Genomic DNA, 17,913 nt, shown 5'->3' on the forward strand with positions numbered 1-17,913 from the left:
TATATCCTTATTTTATAATCTATCAGTTCTCAAATTCAGGACACTGCATATATATATATTTTTTCATTAATACCATGGGATTGGGTGGCATTCAACCCAGATTATATCAGATACAGATTATATATTTTATACCTGCTCTCCATATCCACCAGTTATACTTGCAGGATTAAGACATTGTGTGGTTTTTCCCTCATAATTGAGTTATACTCCTACAGCTGTCAATTTTTGCCTGTCTAACATAGATTCCAATGTACTTACATGGAATACTGTGATCTCCTAAAATGCACAAATAGTAGCATTCTTCATTTTAATGCTATATGTGTTCTGTAGCACCAAAAGTGACCAAGAAGATTAAAGTTTTTATTTTCTGAATCATCTGCTTGGACTGCATACAATATGCTAGGTTTCTACTGTAGTTTCACAATGCCAAAATAACAACAGTCTCCAAGGATTCCTGGAACCAAATACTGTCACCATAATAGCTCCATGGATGGCCTGTACAGTTTTATGTCATTTTAGCAGGTTTTCTATTAATACATTTAATTTAATTATTAACCAGTGTCCAGGAGCGGCCCTAGGTCAACTGGTGCCCTAGGCAAAAGGGCTCCATGGCGCCTTCCCCACCATATTACTCGGTGCCCCTATCCTCATCTACCTACACCAGATAAATACTGGAAAAGCACCGCTGCTAGACCAGTGCCCTAGGCAGCCTCCTTGTTGGCCTACAGCTAAGGCCGGCTATGCCAGTGTCAGAGCTCTAGAAAAACAGAGCCCAAGGCATTGCAGCTAGCTCTGTCATTCCCATTCTGGATATTTTCTGCACTCCAAACAGAAGAGCCAAAGACTGTCAAGCAAAGAACTCAAATATATATGTGTTTTTCACCCCAAGGGCATTTAATGTTTACCTTGTTCCTGCTTACTGCATATCCCTGTTCTCCCACCTGTTGATGACACATGTAGTCAAACTAGTCTCTGTTACACAAGACATTGTGCTAAATAATTTCAGGGTACAAAAACATATCACTATACTTTTAACTTGCAATTTGAAGTTTTACAGCCTCAAAGTACAGGTCTTAATGATTCTCAGCCATCAAAATTTCATCTGACTGAAAGCACAAAGACTGCAGGTAACTTACTGTAATCTTTTAATCTTACCGAATGAAGTAATTGAGATGTAGGCCTGGTCAGAGCATTAAAAACAGCTTTCCAATTGGTCAGTGAGCCAAAACACATTATTAATATGGCCTGTGCTATGCATGCACAGTGTTTACGTTCCCAGTTTTGAAGTTTCTGAAGTCAGTTATAGGGGATTCTGGGAAATATAAAAGAAGAAATGGTTAACCAAAATATCAGCCAAAACTGATATAATTAATACTTTGTAATGAATACTAAATGTGAACGGTGATCTATACTACAAACGAGCTGGTAATCAGTACTGAATATGATGTTTTAGGGAGCATACAATTGATTTTACGAGTATAATCATACCCGAAATGCATAGAAACGAAAGACAGACTTCGAAACAGTAATTTGTGGCATGAAAAAATGTGTTGTTTTATCTTTTCTTGATGACTTTGTTAATCTCAGCACTTCTCATTTAAAATTTGGCTTTCTTCTTGCTGCTTGCCCCGTTCAACTTATTTCACTGATTGTAGAACACTGCTTAGCCCGTTTATCTGTTATTATTGTGCAGTACAACACATAGCCATTTTAACACTGGAGATAGAGAATACATTTCTATTGTCCAGAAGGTAAATGGAGAACTTAGGGACATAGAAAGAAAAATGTTAGGCTTATTCTGGACCAGTAATTTAAAAATATAAGTTATGTATCTGTTTCCTGAGAAGAAAATGCTGAGTAGGATAAAATGAGGAGTAATGAAGTCATACTCCACAGAACAGTGAAAGAAGAACTTGGATTATTTTGTAATAAAATGCATGGTTTGCACAAGAGTGCCTTATGGCTGAAGTAGACAGGTGCAATAACTTCCCCTTCCAACTGGCAATCATTTTATTTATATCTAAAATACAACCACTCACTACCAGATCTTTGTGTGTGTGAAAAGGAACAGCAACACTTGTGAAAGTGATTTTCATCTCTGTAATTGCAAACGGTGCAGTACCTCTAATCTGGAGGTACGTGTTATACATATGGTGAGTGAATACTTTTTTTGGTGGGCTGAGAAGTTGCAGAAGGATCACTTTATAAATAAAAACTATTTAAGATGGTTAATTATATATCTATATTGCATTTAAGACTTATGTTTTACAAAGTATTATATTTGTTTGTTTAAAATGTTTGCTTAATGAGACCTTTGTGATACTGTAACATTGTTGAATCTTAGCTGATAATGTGCATATTGATGTATCAAGTGCATGTTTGTGTAGATTACAAAAATTAATCTTTTGTTATGTCATGTCCAGCGTTCTGTTTTACCTCTGTATTCTTTCATATCTTGTATACCCTCCTTTACAAATAAGTACTGTGTTAAGCTGCATTTTAAAGATGCTTATACTTTGTTTAATTACATTTTAGAGAAGGCTATAATATGACTCTAGAAGGACGTCATAAGACTGCTGAATTTCTTCTTCGTACAGCATCATAGAGAACTTTGTTTTACTTTAGTGAGGTATAATCTTTCCTTCACAGTCACTTGGTCAGAACTTCCGGACCTCCCTAGCATGTCACTGTGGCATGGACTTAGTATAGGTATCTGCATAGCTGGCTTTAGGCACCAGTGAACCCTATGGTCACTGAGGGCCTCTTGTTCCTGGGGGGCCCCAAACATACCAAGTTATCTTATCTTGATATTTTGTAACATGGCTTATGCTTGTGTGACAGTGTGTGTGGAAAAAAAATATCACAGATTATATCTGTGCACACATCCAATAATGCCAGGACACATACTTTATTTTTATGGGTATCAGTAAATAATGCAGCTAACAGGTAATTACATTTTAAAAGTAAGTCATAAAATATATCACAGGACATTCAGGCACTTAGCTCTTCTATGAATCTGGTGGCCCCCACTCCCCAGACTGTATTTGTGATGATCCTTTTTAACCTGAAGAGGGCTGTGATATGACCCTGTTAGGAGAAAGTTGATAATGGCCTCTGCTCTCACCCTCACTCATTCTAAACCAGCCCTGCTGATGTGTGTGTACAAAAAGTTGCTGTAGGTTATGGGGAGCTGAAGATTGTGTGGTTATTTCTTCTTTAATTTTCATCACAGTCAGACCTTAGAGGTGTGCACATGAGGTCATTATAGCTTATGTTTTGTCTGGGGACAGTGTGGTCATTGTTTCTTTTACTTCTCTCACACACCTCAGAGGTGTACAAAGAAGGTTACTATAGCTTGTGTAGGAGCACTGTACTGTCTAGGAGCAACAAAGTAGAATACATTATTTTAACAAAGTAGAATACATTACTGTAACAAAGTAGAATACTATAGCAATAACCCACGCCTGGGTGTGGGTAATGCTGGATTTACCCACGGTTGGCGTGGTTTGGTCCCGAGGGCGAAGCCCGAGGGACCAAACAAAGACAACCGTGGGTAAATCCAGCATTACCCACACCCAGAAGTGGGTTATTGCTATTATACAATGCCATTATTTAAGAAAAGAAATAATTACTTTTCTTAAATAATGGCATTGTATAATGCCTCTTTGCTGCCCTTCCGCACCTGTCTGGTGTTCCGCGGCAGTTCTGATGTACTGCGCATGCCTACGCAGTACATCAGAGCTTTGGGCAAAAGCAACGGAGAACGCAAGTTCTCCGTTGCTTTTTACTGTCTCGCTATGTTAAATGGGTTTAACATAGCGAGACAGCTTTAAAATAAGCAACGGAGATCTCCGTTGCTTATTTTAAAGCTGTCTCGCTATGTTAAACTCATTTAACATAGCGAGACAGGTTTAAAAAAAAGCAACGGAGATTGCAAGATCTCCGTTGCTTTTTACACACTGTGTTGCTATGTTAAAGGAGTTTAACATAGCGAGACAGCTTTAAAAAAAGCAACGGAGATCTCTGTTGCTTTTTTTAAATCTGTGTCGCTATGTTAAACTCCTTTTAACATAGCGAGACAGTGTTTTATACTAACGGAAAAAGTCCGGGCGACCGGACCTTTTTCCGTTAGTATATTGAGGGATTTACCACGGGCATGCTGGTTGGGCTGGCCAATCAGCGTGCACGTTTTTAGGGTAGGCATTGTATAAATTATTTTAACAAAGTAGAATACATTACTGTAACAAAGTAGAATACATTATTGTAACAAAGTAGAATACATTACTGTAACAAAGTAGAATACATTACTGTAACAAAGTAGAATACATTACTGTAACAAAGTAGAATACATTATTTTAACAAAGTAGAATACATTACTGTAACAAAGTAGAATACATTACTGTAACAAAGTAGAATACATTATTTTAACAAAGTAGAATACATTACTGTAACAAAGTAGAATACATTACTGTAACAAAGTAGAATACATTATTTTAACAAAGTAGAATACATTACTGTAACAAAGTAGAATACATTATTGCAATCATTTTTTTTCACTTTCTTCACAATCACAGACCAGGCATGTATACAAGTGACTGCCTTTGGGATGTAGGGCATACCTCTCAACTGTCCAGATTTTTTCAGAATGTCCAGAGTTTTGCATCATATTTTGTTCTGTTGCTCATAAAATGTATGATTTTCTGGAAAAATACTGAGGATTGATGTCACTGCATAATGACATACATTTGAGTTTCAGGCTTCATATCCTCCAGAAAATAAATGCTAATACAAATCCCATTATTTTAGCAACTTTTTAGGTTCATAAGATCAATATTTAAAATCTATCTTATTTTTTGTCTCCCCATTATGTTAGGCTTTGTTCAGATTTCTTGTTCTAAGAGGATGAGAGGTATGAAGTGTAGAGGCATGCATTAATAGGTACATGTATGTCGCCTGCCACTTGAAATACATGACTGTAGAAAGTCGAACCTCTGCTTTTATCCCAATATGACACCAGATGGGTGCAAACACAGTAACTATCTTTTCTGAGAGGTTGGGGAGGCAGAAGTATTCACAGAGAAAATCTGTGTATCCTCACATCAATTGTCTTGTTAGTTTATTGTGAGCTATGATTTTGTCAGCCTTAAACATTAAGCTTTGGACACAACTTATGTCTTCCCTGAAAAAAAAAGACTGAAGTTCTTTCCTTACTTGTGATTTTTCTTTAGGCTGCCTTTGGAATAAAAAGTTGAGAAATGCTTTAAAATGCATTTCAGAGCATCTATAACCCCTATGGCCTCTGAGGCCATTGTCCTAATAGGGTTATTTCCTAAAGGGTTATTACTGCACTGTTTTGGTCAGGAAAGGTGTGTTGAAAGGATGCAATGAAAACTAAAGCTGATCAGCAACACTGAATTTCTTTCTTTAATCATAATTTCTGTTCACTCCATCAATGTATGAAAAGGTTGTGTAAAAATAAAAAAAGTTTAACATGCACATCAGAGCATATAGAAAGTTATGGCATCTTGAAAAAGCTGAAGAGAAAGACATAAAGAAATGAAGAAAAGCAATAAAAATGTAATGTTTATGGTATGTGAAGCCCAAGTTGGGGGAAAACAGAGAGGAGCACTGGAAGGTGTGTGTTTTTGTGTGTGTGTGTGTGTGTGTGTGTGTGTGTGTGTGTGTGTGTGTGTGTGTGTGTGTGTGTGTGTGTGTGTGTGTGTGTGTGCGTATGTGTGTATGTGTTTGTATTTGTGTGTGAGGGGAACTGAAACAGTAGACAGTGCCTATGGTGCCATTTTAGCTAAGTCCAGCCCTGTACATACAGTTGTTTTAATGTATCACTGTTGCAACTAATGCCAGTGACTGGGAATGTTGATTTGTGAGATGGGCCAGTATAGTGTGGTGGGTCTTCCTGAAAAGAACAAAAACCCACATACCTGAATCTCTAATGACTGAGACAACTTTGCCGAAATCGCACTTTAATGAACACCCATAACAGTGACAACAAACTCAGGGAAACTAACCACATGTCCATCCATACAAAAAATACACACCAAAGCAAATTACACCCACTCATGTGGGGGCTTCATCCCCTACACCTCCCACCCCCCTAACTAAATATACAAACTCCAAGATTGCTCTATAATGGGGAAAGGGGCAAAGTTCACCATAGTAGCCAAGTGGTTCCTATCCCACAGTAACTTTCTGGTGTTCTGAATGTTCGTTAAAGTGTGGTTTTGGCAAAGTTGTCTCGGTCATTAGAGATTCAGGTAAGTGGATTTTTGTTCTTTTCAGGTAGACCCAGTGTGGTAGATAGGCTTGCTATAATTTAAGACCTTTGTATCTACAGGTCAGTTTGTGCATACTTCTCCTAAAGGTTTGCAGTATGAACTAAAAGGTTGCTTAAGAGGGTGGCAGTGACATGGTGATACTTAGACTTGAAGTACATAGGGGGCTCCAAACTTGAAATTTTCTGAGGGTCCCAAAAAACTTTGGGCATCTGCAAAGTGCATTTTAAATTACCAGAATAAGCTGTCATCATTTGAGGTTTCACAGCTATTTAAGTACCCATAAATGAGTAGTTTTAAACTTTGCCTGCAGGAGAAAAACTACATGTAGCCAATATGTAGACAGATGATGGGGCCTATCCTTGCAGGCAGTGAATGTGTATGGTTTAGTTATAAGTACAACCATTACAGAGTTCCAAACTTTATTTCACCTCTAAATCTAGAGGTGTATTAAGGAAACCAAAGAATAATAACAAATGTTTTTTCTCCATGGTTATAGGACCATGGCATTGGTGTTGGGGGGGGGGGGGTCACCCTTTGTAAAAGTGCTTTTTGAGCTTTCAAATACATGAAGATTTGACTCATTTTATTTTTTATCTGAATGAACCTTCATCTAGCTGAAATTTGGAAAAGTGTAAGGGAAAAGGACATGTTAAATTAAATTAGTCCTTGCATGGCATTTGCCTTTTCCTGATAACATTATGACCTTGGTGTTAAATAAGATACTGTGACTGGGTGCAGGCTGGTTTGTACCCCCCAAAAAAGCACTTGACAGACTGATTTTGCACTCATTCATCTGTGAACTTAGTCTGTATGATGTGGTTTGTCCTGTTGAGGTTACAAGGTTTCATTATTAATATTTTTTGGTCTACCTTCCACCATTATGTGGGATTTGCAGTATGTGGTTTCACTGCAGTGAAGTGAGAACCTTCAGTGAACTGTCCTTTGTTCATAGTCAAAGGCATCTGTATCCCTAAATCTTTTACACCTCCATTCAACTTTCTGATCAGCAAGGTCCTTCAGAGGCTTATAATTTATTAAATTCCTTTTCATAATAATGTTGTGAGAGTTTTTACTACTGAACAATAAAAAATGTGCAAGTGAAAACAAGGTGGAAGAATGTGGAATGGAAAAGTTAGTACATGGTAAAAATACTTTGCGAGAGCTAGTCTAGCTGAGTTAACTGCAGAGTTAAAATTAGGGAAAATGACATGTATATACATATTAAGCAACTGAACTCATTTTCATTTTACAGCTATACTCAGCATGTTAATATTTTTATTGGTCAATGTAAAATCTGCACAATTGGCAATGCATTCATTTCATTCAACATTGATTCCTTGTCCAAAATTAGACCTAGTGTTCTGTTGTCTTCTGTGGGTTGCTTTGATATCTCTGACTGAGACCTTGTTGTCATGCAGATCCTGTAGACCTTAGTTGTTCAGAAAACAAAGGAAGCTTTGCACTTGCTTCACTGATTATACCTTTCCTAATAACTGTTAGTACAGACTATAATATTTCACAGAGTGGTTTATGTTCTGTTTGGGACTGAAACACTTATTAAAGTAAGCATCAACTTATTCTAAAAGAGAATTCTGAGATCTGTACACAGAATTGTTTGATTTGTAAACATAAGATGTGTAGTTACAAGACCATTATAGTGGTCTTCTGTGAGAAACAAATAACTGAATAATCCCCTGGAGCTAATGAGATATTGAAGTCTGAGATTCTGTATACAACCAATCAAGTAGTTTACAATCTCATTTCATAAAGAATAAATATATGTTTACTCATAATACATTACCTTGCTGGCAATAGCAAAGAATAAAATGAGTTTTGAAAGTATTGTTGTATAGTGCAGTAGAATAGCTTTAATGCTGGATGCTTGGCAGAAGCAGACCGTGAGTATAAGCAATTTATCACATGGTGAGGGAGCACACACTCTGCCCTTAGTTGTATATAAATGAGCTCTTACATATCACTGATTCACTGTAAACAAAAAAGAAAAAGAATTACTTACTGATTTGTTTAGCAGAAAATATCTGGTTAAAGAGGAGAGTATGGTGTAGCCATAAAAGGATATATGACAGAAGGTTCTAGTATTCCTGATGTAAATGACTTCCTAGAAAATGTTAAAATGTAGAGAGGGTGGGAGTAGGTTCTAGTCTCATAGGTGGTTAAAGATGTGGCTATAGCCCAGTAAATCAAGTTAGACTAGCAGCTCAGATGATTGATGGATTTAGCAGTGAGTATGGGTATGCCTATCCTCTGGGGTGGTGCAGATCTGGCTGTGTCCTGTAGCAGCCATTTGAAAGAAGGAGGCTGTACATAAGAACCAGGGCTGGACATATGGCCCACAAAGCCACTGATGGGTGCATGCACTCATTGAGCAAGTGCATGGGGGTGTGCACTTACATGAAATAAGGAATAGTGACACCATGGTCAGAAGGATGATGTGGATTTCATTCCCTTTCTGTGTAGGAAAGATTGGATTAATATAGAAATGCAGTTTTAGTTGAGTTAACATTCAGAGTACAAGGAAACATGATGGCTGCCTGAAAGACAGGTTCTTTCAACTATTCTCTCCATATTGGATATGCAGTTTATTTCCATCACTAGGGATAAAATGGTCTCTAGTCCAGTTGGAGAGGGTAGATGGTCAGCAGGTATGGGAGCAGAAAGCACTCAATGGTGTAGAGAGAGTGGGAGTAACATTCAATAAGGCTGACAATGATTTGGTGATATCCTGAGGATGTGTTGTAGGACAGATAGCCAGAATGATTATGGCATTGTGGGTCATGTTAGTATGCAGTGTTTATTTGAAAGGCCCACCCTTATCTACAGTTTATCTCTCAACCCTCCGGTTTCCTTTCTCCCTGCAATATGGCTCTTGTATGGTTTATTTGCCTGAGACCTACCTGTACTTTATAGAATGTTCATTTCCTTACCTTGCAATCAAAGAAAGAGCAAGTCCACCTATCTTTTTTTCAAGCTTAACCTCTTGTCTGCTATATTTGAGAATTTGTCTTTGCTTGCATGTTATATCATAGACATAGGGTAATATTAAAGATTTCCTGTCAAGTAATGTCAGCAATATTACATAATCAGCTTTCAGTTTTGCTTCTGTCAGTAGCTGCTGTAAAACTATGTGCACAGTGTGACAAAAGGAGGTTCTGCCAGCACAGCTAGCTGAAATTTTGTGAATAATTATATATCATTTGTGAATATCAAACTAATTTATAGAAGATGCTTGTGTTACAAATGTATTAGAACTGTATGTCATGTGTATAGCAAACTGATTTATACAGACGTTTGTGTTGAAAATTTATTTGTAAAGTGCTTGTGTTTGAAATGTATGCACAGTGTGCCTTACTGGAGAGACCAGAAATGTACATGCACTATTGTAACTGTTTAAATGAATATGTTTTAACAGAGGAAACTGGAGGGTTAACCTCAGTCCAACAAACTTTAGAAAAATATCTATAATTAAATCACTTTATAGGCTAGGTCATAAAGATGCTATCTCATAGGTTTCAAGGCAGCCAGAGTCACAAAGATTGTACTAGGAGGATTTCTGTATTGTCTTTGGTGTGAACTAATTACTACTTTAGAAGCAGGAAATAATGCAATTGTTTTATGACTTCCAGCACCTGCCAAAGATCTGAGCAAAAGCCCTTGTGTGTATATTTTTACATGTAGGTGGGAAGTCATGCCAGCTGCCAGCAATGGGGGTTTTGCCTGGGAACTAGATGTCAGATAACAAAAGGTGATATAATTCTGCAAGCTATCCCAGCAGTAATATTTTAGATATTATTTTGAGAAGTCTCTTAAAGAAACTGAACATTCTGTACTCTGTCTTGGGCCTGACAACAAGAAGAACCACTCGCCACATCATCTGCCTTTCTCTATTAGTAAGTTATTAGGGTATAGTAATTCTCTTGCAGTCAGGAATATAATGAAGCTTAGTTTAGATATTGCTTTTCTTTATTTATCTGAGCCTGTCCTGCAATATTATTTTAAATATTTTCTGTGTTTTGAACTCTGATGTCACTGTTAATATATACTTAGTATTATCTTGTTCTTTTATTATTTATTATTAAATATATTTAAACCTTTCATGGTGACTGATCTTTGTAGAGATATTTATGTTTTGATAGTTATTTATTTGGTGACAGTGTGTGGGCCACTCCTAACAGCCTTGCTCTTGGTCAAATTACCATTTGTATTAATTTTAATTTCACTCAGTATATTGGGTACCCTTGGAAGAGCCTTAAGGTAACTGGCAGGAGTGTCTGGTGGCAGTCATAACTACATGTGCCAGCCTTTCCCAGATGTGTGTGTGTGTGTGTGTGTGTGTGTGTGTGTGTGTGTGTGTGTGTGTGTGTGTGTGTGTGTGTGTGTGTGTGTGTGTGTGTAAAGCAAATCTCAAAGAGTGTGTGTGTGTCAGCTACCTGGGCAGTGACATGAAGCACTGGTTGGACAGAGAGGGTGGCAGAGGCCTTGGCTTGGATACTCATTTGAGATATCAACTCTATAGTTGTGCCAGTGGGGAGTCTTACTGGGGATTTAGAGAAAAAGGGAGAAGCCAGTCCTGGACTGACTGCAGTCTCTGTGTGCTCTTAAGGGAAATTGCACTTGATGCAGAGAGCTGCATCTGGAAATACGATGTGGGTGTACCTGTTATCCTCCCAGTGAATGTTCCTCCACAGGTGCCAATTGTGAGGATTGAGGCTCCTTAGTTACTGGCCTAGAGGTGGTATATCCATGTCACATATTGGCTGGTAGTGGTGGGATCACCACATCCCATATTGGGATTCAGTGGTTTGAATATTGAACTCCTGCAGCCTGTAAACAGTGGTCACTAAAGAAAGTGTTTGTACTCTCAAGCAGCCACACAATAAATAATCAGAGTTTCATATTGCAATAGTTTTATTTATTTATGTTAGCTTAGTTAGTCAGGGAGAGCAGGCAAGGATGTCTGTAGAGGATTATGACAAGCTGAGAAGCAGCCAGTTGGCTGAGATGTGCCAAGCCAGAGGACTGGTGTATGTCAACCTGACTAAATGGGAAAGGACTACAGCCTTAACCACAGCTGCATCACAGTCCAGCAACCAGGAAAATACACAGACTGGACTTAGGGATGTACAGGTCTCAGGAAAATGGACAGTTCAACTTTTCCTCAGTGGACTTAAAAATCCATCTGGAGTTAAGAGAATTGAACTGAAGGGCAAATGTTTGGAAATAGAATCAGCAGAGAGACTGAGACATTTGGAGGCTGAAGAAAATGAGAGGTAGAGGCAACATGAAAAGGAGATGCTGACTCTTCAAAAGGGTTATAGAGGTAATGGGGAAGGGAATAACTGAACCCCAGAAGCAATAAAGGTCAATACATTTCTTCCACAATTTACAGAGGGTGATAATTTTGATAGCTTTATTCATATGTTTGAAAGAGTAGGCAAACACTATAATGTTGACCCAGGACTCCAGATGCAGTTCCTCACCCCTTTACTCCATGGTAAAGCTGTAACTGCTGTTTCTAAATTGTCTGACACTGACTGCTTAAATTATAATACTGCTAAAAATTGTTTATTGGAATGCTTTAAGTTAACACCTGAAGCTTATAGAAAAAAGTTTTGTAAGCACAGATGGAAGGCAGATGAAAGTGTGTGTGATGATATTGCTGAATTAAGCACTTATTTTCATAGGTGGGTGAGTGGCTGTCAGGTCACCACTTTTAAAAAGCTGCCAGACCTATTGCTGAGGGAACAAGTCTTTAGCACTTTGCCTGAGGACATGAGAATCTGATTGGCAGATAGGGAATGCATTTCCGCAGATGAGTTGGGGAAGCAAGGAGAACAATACCTAGCAAGCATGGCATCACTGCACAGGAAAGGGATACTCAGTGCTGCACTTGAGTATAAGGGAACCCATGGTGGGCAAACTAAACCGCCCCAAAAGAGTCTGCCAGTAACAGGGGAAGCTACTACTTCAGGTATCAGGTACACAGTCAGGATCAAAGGTTAAATGTTCTAAATGTAACCAGTGGGGCCATGTATCATATAGATGTCCATAGATGCAATGTGGGGAACAAAAGGTAGGGGTACCAGCAAGTGGGAATAACAGAATGCCAGTGGTAAGTTGTCTGGAGACAACAAGGGTAACAAACTACCGCAAGAGGTTATATCCTGCTTAGTAGATGGAAAACAGGCCACAGCTAAGATAGACACCGCCTCTGACCTAACCATTGTGAAGCCTGCAATGGCTAAAGAGGAGCAGTACTTGTTTTGGCAGTCTACACCAGTCAGAGCTTTAGAAGGGACCCCATTCCAAATAACGTTGGCTAGGGTTCACCTTGACTGGGAGGGTAGAATAGGAAGCAAGCAGGTAGGCATATTTGAGTATTTCCCTGAAGATGTCTTGATAGAGAATGATTTTGATAATGCAGTATATTGTGTACATGTGGTTACACGCAGTTAAGCTTGGAGTCAGGGATGTTGATCTGGTAGCCTGGGGGGACCCAGACAGACCACATACTTGAAGCCAGAACTGGTGAGGTGTTTACTTTAGGGAGGAAGCTACCCTGTAGCAGTGAGACTTAAGATGAGCCACAGCTGCTGGTGGGTACTGATGTTCCCTTGAAAAGAGTGACTGTAAGGGCAGAGGTGAGTAGTAATACTCAGGCTGACAGTGAGGCACCACTGTCAGACAATAGCAGACTTCCTGTGAAAGCAGACCTGGGAAAGGTTACAAAGAAAGAGTTGAGACAGGCTGAGATATCAGACCCTACATTACAAGGCTTGAGAGAGGTAGCTAGGGAGGCACCTGATTCTCAAGGAAAAGGGGACTCTGTATACTGGAACAAAGGGTTACTGTATGGAGAGTGGACCCTTGGGAGAGGGCTAATAGGTGAGGTAATACAGCAGTTGATAGCACACAGAGCCTAACATCTGGCACTTCTAGCCATTGCCCATGACATTCCCTTTATAGGTCATATGGGCATAAAGCATACCAAGAGATGCATTATGGAGAATTTTTATTGACCTGGGATTTCCAGGAATGTAACAGGGTACTGCAGGACCTGTGAGCAGTGCCAAAAGGTAGGTAAGGCAGGAGACAAGGGCAAAGCTCCTTTGATGCCTTTGCCTATGATCAAGGAGCCATTTCAGAGGGTAGCTATGGATATTGTGGGGCCTCTGAGTATCCCAAGGTCCACAAGGAAGAAGGATATCCTAGTAGTAGTAGATTATGCTGCTAGATACCCTGAGGCAGTGGGTCTGTCGTCCATTGTGGTAGAGAAAATGGCAAATACTTTGCTAGAGATTTTCAGCAGGGTGGGTTTCCCAAGAGAAATACTGACTAACTAAGGTGCCAATTTCATGTCAGACCTACTGGCTTGTCTGTGGAAGCACTGTGGGATGAAGCACCTAAAGACCACCCCCAGCTAATGGTCTGGTGGAGAGGTTAATCTCTACACTAAAGACCATTCCACAGGCATTTGCAGACCAGTTTAAGAGGGAGTGGGACAAATATTAGCCCTATCCATTGTTTGCTTACAGAGACGAGCCTCAGGAATCCACAGGTTTCTCACCTTTTGAGTAGCTTTATGGGCTTAGGGTGAGAGGACCTCTAGATTTGATTCACAATGAGAGGGAATCCCACAAGGAGTCTGTTGTGGCATATGTCCTAAACCTCAGGACAAGGCTCAGGGAAATCATCGGCTTGTCCCAGGGGAACCTGGCAAGAGCCCAACAGCTGAAAAAGGTCTTGTATTACAGGAATGCCCAAGCCAGAGATGCTGCAGGGCAGCAGGTTATAGTTCTCCTTCCTGTCAGACACAATAAGCTGCAGGCAGCTTGGGAGGGATTCTTCAAAGAAGTGATAAGGAATGTCAGTGATGTTAACTACATGGTAGAACTGCTAGGCGGGGGCAGGGACATAGATTGTACCATGTTAACATGATGAAACTTTACCATGACAGGGAGGCACTTGTGCTGGGTATTTGCAGTAGGAGGCATGAGGAGTCTGAGGGGGATCTATGGTTACAGGGAACCATCCAGCAAAAGCCAAAGTTATTATGGTGGAGCCTAGAGTTGCAGGCATATGATATAATGGTGCAGTACTGTACTGGGGTCAGCAATGCCAAGGATGCTGGGATCTCAAGACAGGTTATGAGGTAATGTATTCCCAAATAGATTCACCTCTCTCAAGCAACTTTTCTAAGGATCACTGAAAAACTGGCTTGAATCTTTGAAAAGGTGGAGAGGTGTGATGAAAGGCGGTACTGCCAGCACAGCTAGCTGGAATTTTGTAAATAATTATGTCATTTGTAAATATATTAATTTATACAAGATGCTTGTGTTAAAATGTATTAGAACTCTATGTCATGTGTATAGTAAACTGATTTCTACAGATGTTTGCGTTGAACAGGTATTTGTAAAGTGCTTGTGTTTGAAATATATGCACAGTGTGCCTTACTGGAGAGAACAGAAATGTACATGCACTATTGTTACTATTTAAATGGATATGTTTTAACAGAGGAAACTGGAGGGTTAACCTCAGTCCAGCAAACTTTAGAAAAATATCTAAAATTAAATCACTTTATAGGCTAGGTCATAAACACACTATCTCACAGGTTTCAAGGCAGCCAAAGACACAAAGCCCGTATTAGGAAGCTTTGTGTATTGTCTTTGGGGTGAATTAATTACTGCTTTGGAAGCATGGATGAATGAAATTGTTTTATGACTTCCAACACCTGCCAAAGATCTGAGCAAAAACCCTTGTGTGAGTATTTTAACAGGTAGGCACGAAGTCCTGCCAGCTGCCAGCAATGGGGGGTTTCCCTGAGAACTAGAAGTCAGATGTCAAGAAGTGATGTCATTCTGCAAGCTATCCCAGCAGTAATAGTTCAGATATTATTTTGAAAAGTCTCTTAGAGAGACTGAACATTCTGTATTCTTTTCTTGGATCAGATAACAAGAAGAACCACTCACCACATCATCTGCCTTGCTCTATTAGTAAGTTATTAGGGTATAGTAATACTCTTAGTTACAGTCAGGAATATAGTGAAGCTTAGTTTAGATATTATTTTTCTTTATTTATCTGAGCCTATCCTACAATGTTATTTTAAATATTTCCTGTGTTTTTAACTCTGATTTCACTGTGAATATATACTTAGTATTTTCTTGTTCTTTTATTATTTATTATTAAATATATTTAAACCTTTCATTGTGGCTGATCTTTATAGTGATATTTAACTTTTGAGAAAACTTGCATATTCATTTCGTGACACTGTGTGGGCCACTCCTAACAGCCTTGCTTTTGGTCAAATTATCATTTGTATTAATATTAATTTCACTCAGTATATTGGGTACTCTTGGAAGGGTAAGGTAGCTAGCAGGAGTGTCTTGTGCCAGTCATAACTACCTTATAGTCTGGGCAAAAAGGGACATAGCTAGTAAACCTGTGACAGCCTTTCCCTGGTGTGTGTGTGTGTGTGTGTTTGTGTGTGTGTGTGTGTGTGTGTGTGTGTGTGTGTGTGTGTGTGTGTGTGTGTGTGTGCGTGTGTGTGCGTGTGTGTGTGTGTGTGTGTGCGTGCATGCGTGTGTATGGTGTGTGTGTGTGTGTGTGTGTGTGTGTGTGTGTGTGTGTGTGTGTGTGTGTGTGCGCATGTGTAAATCCAATCCCAAAGACTGTGTGTGTCAGCTACTTGGGCAGGGACGTGAAGCACTGGTTGGACAGAAAAGTTGCTGGAGGCCTTGGCTTGGACAGTCAGCTGAGATTTCACCTCTATAGCTGTGCCACTTGGGAGTCTTATTGGGGATCTGGAGAAAGAGGGAAAAAACAGCCCTGGACTGACTGTGGTCACTGTGTTGTACTCTTAAGGAAAACTGCACTTGATGCAGAGAGCTGCATCTGGATATACTGTGTGTGCAATTGCTATCCCCCCAGTGAACATCCCCCACAGGTGCCAGTAGTGAGGATTGAGGTACCTTGATTACTGGCCCAGAGGTGGGATATCCATGCCGCATATTTTTTGGCAGTGGTGGGATGTCACACACAATTTGGTAGAAAATTTTCTCCACTACCTTTTTTGCAGAGAGGATGAGAAACAAAATCAGTACACATAGCTGACCACATCTTTTCGAATACTGATCCACTTGGAGGTTTGTAAGTGCAATATCTTTACCGATATTTTATTCTTATATACAGCACAGAATTAATACTAAATTTGCTATGCTCAAAGATTATGGTTTCAATGAAGTGTTAGTGTGCTACAAAATAACAGAGCATGGGGTTGGCAAATATGACAAGTGATGTAGGAAAATGTAATACACAAAGATGTGTGTGTCTCAGTAAACAAAAAATATCTCATAATGATGTATTCAAGAGCAGAACATTTTGCCTGTTTTGAAGTAATATTGTACATTGTACGGTCATGGATAGCACAAGAGTAGCTATAAATGTAAAATAGCTTTGAACCAATGCAGCAATGTCTACAATAGTCACAATAAAAATACACATATTTTACTAGTTCTTTGAAGTAACAGCTTTCAGTTACAGCTCCTGGCTTACACTGATAGCATTGATATATCATTAGAAGTGTGCACATGAGGAGACTCTGACAATACTTGAAGGACTACAAATTTACAGTTTTAGAAAAACCTCCAGTTCAGCAGCTTTAGTTTGTGGATGATATATAACTACTGTGAATAAGTTAGAACATTTATCATAGCAAAGCAAGTAAGGATAATTTAAGAAAAAGATAATTTAAGAAAAGTGAAATGTAATCACTTTTTAGAAGTGGTATAAGATGTCTCTGACTCACACTATAGCCATTCTATTTAAATGGGAGTTAAACATCACCTTTATATTTAACATTATTCATTTAAAGGAGACCTGCAATGGATTCTGGGAACAAAAAGACAAAGCAGCAAAACAAGATCACATTAGTATGGTTGACATCATAATGGCCAACTTTTGATAAAACATATTCAAATTTAATAAAAAGCACTTAGAATGATTTTAATACATTAAAATGTTTCAGGAACCAAACATACGAAAACACATTTTTTGAGTTTCAAGATTGAGTTTTCCTTTAAGAAAGTGAAAATAAATTATTTCTAAAGATCTGTGTGACTCTGAGCAAGTCACTTAACCAGACACAGCTCCGAGGCTGAGTATGAAAAAGGTCCATGGAGATCAGTGGTCTTCTCCAGAAAACAGATAAATAAATAGATAGATAGATAGATAGATAGATAGATAGATAGATAGATAGATAGATAGATAGATAGATAGATGGATGGATGGATAGATAGATAGATAGATAGATAGATAGATAGATAGATAGATAGATAGATAGATAGATAGATAGATAGATAGATACAAAGAAGCAAATAAGGGCATGATACAGGATTTTCACAAAAAATAGGAATGAGCTAATATTTCTAATACTATTGAGATATCTACTGACACTGAAACAGAAAAGGAACCTTAAGGAGTTCTGTTTTGCAGAAGGCAACAACAGTTCATAGAGTGAAGGAAAGAAACATAAATTACCAGGTCTTTAGAGAAGTAAAGGTGGACAAACTAGTCCCTAGGTAATAGCATGGTAGATACTGTGTGT

The 17,913-nt window shown here is 38.9% G+C and overlaps 1 protein-coding gene across 2 annotated transcripts in view; it reads left to right on the top strand.

Moving 5' to 3' along the window:
- Positions 1 to 1,994: 1,994 nt before the first annotated feature.
- LOC122791251 (intelectin-like) overlaps positions 1,995 to 17,913 on the top strand; it is a 210,593-nt gene continuing 194,674 nt past the window's right edge. The window contains exon 1 of one of the 2 annotated variants that reach the window (XM_044058925.1): positions 1,995 to 2,153. The gene's annotated coding sequence lies outside the window, so the exon portion shown is untranslated. The remainder of the gene's footprint in view (positions 2,154 to 17,913) is intronic. The other variant, XM_044058926.1, reaches the window with a different exon arrangement.

The sequence above is a fragment of the Protopterus annectens genome, chromosome 17.part0, assembly GCF_019279795.1.
Source record: "Protopterus annectens isolate FY-2018-M chromosome 17.part0, PAN1.0, whole genome shotgun sequence".
Lineage (NCBI taxonomy): Eukaryota > Metazoa > Chordata > Ceratodontiformes > Protopteridae > Protopterus > Protopterus annectens.